Genomic DNA, 6,560 nt, shown 5'->3' with positions numbered 1-6,560 from the left:
AAGTCAAGAACCCTGCAAAAATGAGAAAGAAATAATCTTGCTCGCACTTCTTCAAGCGATGCTTATAAACATATGAACTCTTATGTTAATTCAAGTGCCTTAATCTGAAGAGACTTTGTAAATGACGTAACGTAGGCTAGGTTCATGGGTTGAGAAATGAAAGGATCATTAGGCTCAAAATGTGTGTAAAGGGTGAGAGCTGATGATCATCTTGGCATTGCCACCAGTTTTCTTTTTCACCATCGGGGATTGTCTTCATGAAGTGCCCCATTGATTATAAAAACTCAGCATTTGAGTTCTTTGAGTATTGCTCCATTGGAATTCAATTCTTGCAATTGTGAGTCACCTATATTGACTCTCTTTTTTTCATCTATGGGTATTGGCCTTGCTTTTACCGAGCTGCTTTGCTTTTCATACCCCCAGTTCTCATTCATTTTTTTCACTTTTTTTTTTTCACGGGCATTGGCCTTGCTTTTACCAGGCACACTGCTTTTTCATGCCCCTTAATTCTATTGTGATTTCAATTTTTGCGCACAGTGCATGTGTCAAGGAATTACACTCTGAATGACACCCGAACTTTCAAGAGTTTTCATCTGTCTTTTGCCTTTCCCCAGTGTGGGGATGATCACCAACTGGGTTTAAAGAAATGAAAAATTGTAGGCTCAAATGGGCTGTGCAAAGGATATAAGTATGTAGGATAGAGAAAGAAATGCTCTTCGTCATCCTAAGGCACTTAAATTACCACATGAATTCAATGTAATAGCATGACAAGAAGATTGATGCAAGTGAGAGCAAGAAAATTTCAATCTATTTTCTTCACCTTATGGTACTGTCTTACCTCCAACTTGCCCCAATGTGGGGTGGTTCTTGACAGGGGAAATTTGAAAGAATTTCCACAAGTGTATGGGGCTCAAAGTGATTAAGCAATGATTCTCTTGTAGTGTTTAGGATAGAGAAATGAATTGCCCCTCATCATTTCGGTCATCGTACCTTTTGCGAGAGTACTCTTTACCTCATAGATATGGAACTTCCTACATTCATCTCACAAGTGTATCAAGTGTATAAGTAAGGGACTGTGTATAGGATAGGGCTTGCCTTTCATCATCATAATACGTCTCATTTAGCATTCTTAAACATTGATGTCACTCCATTGAGTTGTCTATCTTGATAAATCTCCACAAGAAATTGGTGAGCTAAATCAATATGAAAATTCTCTTTTCAAAAGAGTCCAGCAACTTTAAGCATGAAAAGTGTTTGTGACTTCAAAACAAACAATTTATTGCACTCAAAACATGGTTTTAAGCATTCATTCAGGGGATTACTCCACAAAGGGATGTCTCAGCAATGGATGTCCTTGGATTGTCTTTATCAATCAAAAGTGAAAATTCGCTTTTTGATTTGATGAATACTCCGTTCTTGCTTTTGCCCCTGCACAAGAGAACGTGCATGAATAGAATACTATACAACATCAGAGTAAATTCAAATTGCACGACCACTTTGGCTTGGATTGAGATTTTATCTCAGTCATGTTACTACTAGAATCTGTAGTACCCAAATTCTTCATCTGCAAGGAAAAGAACAAAAGTGTCAATTCTGAAATTAATTATATTCATGAACGCAATATATCCATTTCATTCAAGACGGATGATCTTCTTTTGACTTGCCCTCGGTTTCTTATTGATGTGCAAGAAAATCGCTTGGGACAAGTAAGAGGATAAGTAGTGCTTAATGTCTTCTTTACTCTTGGGAGATGTCATCAAGATCAGCTAGGAAATGATCCCTTGCCCCACGCCTATTTTCCTTCGGATGTATGTTCCCAAATCAACGGGCCTGCTATCACTGGAAATTGACGTGTTATTTTCAAACGCCTCTCTGTTATGCTCTGAGACATGAAGTAAATGAGTTAGAAAAACAAATAGAGGTAACCTAATGCATGCTTTTGGAAATGGCTTAAAAAATGATATTTTTTTCTTTTTGAGGAATATTTTGGACGAGGAAGCATGAAGAAGCCCAGTCCTCAGAATTCTCCTTGGATAATATTTTCTTTTCATTGTTGGATATCGTCACCAGACTGGTTTGGCATACCCTATCATGTCCTCAAAACAAAACTTGTAATTTTATTGATATTCGTCAATCAAATTACATTTATTGGAATGAAAAATGTGATATTCAAGCACTAAAGCAAAACAGAAGAAATTTTTACCAATCCCTAAAAGCAATAAGAATTCCCACACAGGAGAATGTGCAATTGAACATGCCCCTAATTAAATAAGGAAAGCAAACTACTTAGGATCATGAATCATGTGTGCTTGAGTTCTTCACCCTCCTTGATCTTGTGATGCAAATCCTCTAGGTCAGAGATTATTCCTTCTAGATAGATCACTAGTCTCTTCATAGTGGCGTCAAATTCAGCTACCTCAGGAAAATAGGACGGTTCAAGAGTCCTCTTGGCTCTCTTCTTCGAGTCGTAGTTTCTCACTGAAGATAGAGTACCTATGTCATCACACCCCTTTTGCTTGATGAGACAAGCCACGTAGCGGACAATTCATCGACTTGACTTTGGTGATGTGCAATTCGTTTGTTCATATTGTTAATGATACGGTCTAGCACATCGTTTCGATCCGCCATTTTAGCTTTGGACCGTGTACGGATGGGTGAGCGGAAGCGCCCCATAATCACCTAATTTAAATAAATGGGAACATGTAAGCATGAGGGTAAATAGAAAGTCAATCCATGACAATGATCTAATCGATTTTTCCATTTTTTTTTCATTTATTCATGAAAAGTTCGTACAAGAAGCGCATTTCCTAAAGAGAGTTGGAAAAATAGACACCCTGGTGAGATCAAATGTCCTAGGCATGAATTACAGACAAATTCTCCAAAGTTTTTTTCAAATGCATCATTCCCTAGCAATTTTTCATTTTATTTCCAATTGACAAATGAATCAAATCAATGATTGACCTAGATTGTCATGGACCGACCCAATAATACGACAAAATAAATTGAATGGTATAGCGATAGAAGACTTACTTCACCAAAGAAAATCAATAGCAATCACATAGACATGCACATGAGATGTGAGGCTCGATTTCTACTCTAGACAGGCTTAGCAAAGTGGAATTAAAAGGGTGGGATGACTTAGTTGCAGCCTCGCATACTAAGTCAAGTCCTCCTAACTCCGGCTCAGTCAAGAATGATACCCCAATGCGACGCAGCCTCGCGGGCAGAGGTAAACATTCTTAACACCAAGAAAAACTTTTGGGATTGAGTTGGGCAACCTCTACTACGCGGCCTCGCGGTCGAAGTCGTATCCAACTCAATACCATCCTAAATGTCCTAGTGCGGCCCAGGTCCGGCGGCGGGTTATGTGTGCAATAATGTAGTGTTGAATGCAAGACATGCACAACAATTTAGATCAAGCAACACTTCAATAATTTGAATTTAAAACATTCATCCCCAACTCCAACCTACAAGACAAAGGTTAGCAATCACTACTCCCCTTATACCTCCCAATCTGCAAAAACATTTAACACCTAAATGTTAGGGACATACACGGAATCCTCGCTGCCAAACAAAAACATTTTTCAAAAAGAAGAAAATTGGCCTAAGTCCACTAAGTGTTTCAACTCAAGTCCCAGTGAGTCGCCAAGCTGTCGCGACCAATTTTTCGGGTTTGAACCACCTAGGGTTTGGCTAATGGATTGTTAAGCCTAAACTTAACTCGGGCTCTCCCAAGCCCGTACCAGTCGCGACTTAGGTTCATGTTTTTAGCATGCAATTGATTTTTTAATCGGGAGTCGCCACTAATCTATTTTCGGTGGGTCGATTAGAAACCCAAGTAAAGTAACGGGAGTTTTACTTTACTCCTACGAACCAGAGATTTATGAGTTCGGGGACTTGATTACGCTAGATTTCTCTAACGCCCTTTCGGTACCTTTCCTTTTATTTCAAAGAAAATGTTTTGCAGGCAGCTTGGATTGATTTTAAATCTAATTCTCTAACATGCGAGGCGATCATGCGGGTGTGCAATCCATCAATTTAACACCCAAGAAAGCAAATAGAAAAATGCAGGACTTACCTTGTAGCAACGAAAGCATCTGCAATGTTAATTTAAAATCCACATCAACAACCCTGGATATGGTTTCTAATTAACACGCAATTTCTTTTTTTTGTTTTCACTTATTTAATGAAAATTATGCAATAGGCAATGCAATATTAACTAAATGACCTAATTCTAATGACATGCAATTACTAATTGAATGGACCTAGCAACAATCACTAAATGGCATGCATTCCATGTATCTAATCCTAATGATATGCGCATGACATCTTTTATTTTCTTTTTCCTTAAAAGAATGCAGTCTATCCTAGAGATTGAAACTAATTTATTCTAAGACATTTTTGTGTTTTTATGAAATTCGAAATTAGAAAAATGTGAAAATTATCTAATTAGATTAAGATCCTACTCAATTTGTATTAGGAATAAGCTTGAGCTAAATCCTAATTTAAACTAAAATGTTATCTTAACCCAAATAATCCTAAAATGCAATCTATTTAAGGAAATGCCTAAACTTATAATAAATTAAGAAAAATATTATCTAAAATTAAACTAAGTGCAATTTAACCTAATATGCAATGACGTACAAAATATGCCCTAATTCTACATGACATATGCATGATGATTTTTGTTTTTCTTTTGTATTAATTAATTTAAAATTTCAAATAATTGAACATGCAATTTAAGATAATGAAACAAAAATCTAACATCCTAAATTTATGTCTTTTTGGTATTTTTGTTATTTCGACAATTCATAATAAATAAAAATGCTTAGTCTAAATATGCATACTACCCTAAAGCATGCGATATTCTAATATGAAGCTAAACTAACTCAAACATATTTCAAGATAAATGAATCGATCAGGATGAGACAAGCACCGAGCCATTCAGAATCATCAAAGATACCATATCCATTGTTCAAATTTGGAAACGATATGTACTCAACTTGGTTATTTCGCTGGTAAAATCGATAAATTGATCTTAAGCCTTAAAGATCAAAATATCAATTTTATTCCCACGTGATTAATTATTCCATCTAAAGCCTTATAGATGGAATAAAAACTATATGCGGTTGCGAATTAGGAAATAAATCCTAATTGAAAGTTATGTCTATCGCCCATAGATATGAACATTAGACATATATTAGGCAATAAAATACCGACATCAAGTTCGGATAAAATAATTACCTAATGTTGCAAGAGTTATTGCCACATTTGAGCTTGATGGAATCGGCTTGACAGATGACCGGGAATAGCTCATGGGTGAGGCTCGGCACAGCAGATGGGTCTCGGGTTGGCACACGACATGGCAAGAATGGCTGCTGTTGCTCAACTCGGCGTAGTCTCAGCAAAGGTAGCAGCAACTCGGTGACAGCAAGAAACGTCACGGCAGTGCAGTGATTATGGAGAACACTGGGCATGGCTCCGCGAGACCTACAAGAACGCTAAAAGACGCTGGACTAACAAGGAAATTTATTAGCGACGCCTTCGTGAAGCAAAGAGAAGACGAGATCCGGCACTAGGAAAAGGGCGTCGGCCATGTCGTGCGCGATGAGAATCGGAGCAGACACGTAGCTCGTAGCACACGCGGGAAGTAATTCGGCAATAACCGTTAATGATGGCCTTTCTCTCAGAAATTCAAGCAAAAGAGAATCCTCCTCTCTTTGACCAAAACTCGTGCCTTTTGATCTTCACTTCTTGGACTCTCGGTGTTGACTTTTCTTCTCAAAATAGTGTATTCCCCTGTGAAGAAACCTGGACTTGGGTGTGACGCGTGGATGCCCATGTGCTCCTTCACGGACGTCCTTTGCTTCGTATTTTATAGTGGGAGTTGGGTTGGAACTCTCGATCAGCAAACGACATTCGGCAGCTTCATCGTCGAGAGGGCTAGTGCAACATCATTATTCTGGACTTCTTAACGGTGCAGAGCTCGTTGGGCCCGGATGGCGATGACTTGATGGCGGATCACGAACAGCAGCGGTTTGGCGTGGGCAGCTCCGTCATCATAGGAGTGGTTGGCTCGTGGGCTGAAGGAGGGCGTGCAGTAGTGTTGTCGATGATGAGGACACGGTGGTGGTGTCGTGGCACGCCAAGACAAGCGTCTCCGCCAAGGGTTGGCCGAGAGAGCTTCTTCTCTCCCTCTTTTCTCTCTATCGTGGCCGTATGTTTTCAATTGCGTGGCCTCCTTCTCAAACCCTACGAATTTAATCTATTTATAGGCCGCGAGTTAGGGTTTTAATTTTTCCAAATCCATATCCACGAAAATTCCTTTTTCCAAATGTAATATTTGCTTTTGATACGATTTAGGATTGCAAAATGATTCTTTTAAAATTTGAAATCTCGCATAAATCAATCCGTAAAATCTTTCCGAGGATATGGGCTTGGGCCAATTTACTCCCTTTGTGGGCTTAGTCCAATTCACTAAATTAATATTCTGAACCATCAATTTGAACCCATTTGTCACCGGCCCAATGTAAATGCAAATTAAGAAATAAATGCACCTA

This window comes from Eucalyptus grandis, chromosome 10, assembly GCF_016545825.1.
Source record: "Eucalyptus grandis isolate ANBG69807.140 chromosome 10, ASM1654582v1, whole genome shotgun sequence".
NCBI classification, from domain to species: Eukaryota; Viridiplantae; Streptophyta; class Magnoliopsida; order Myrtales; family Myrtaceae; genus Eucalyptus; species Eucalyptus grandis.
This window is presented reverse-complemented; position numbering follows the sequence as displayed.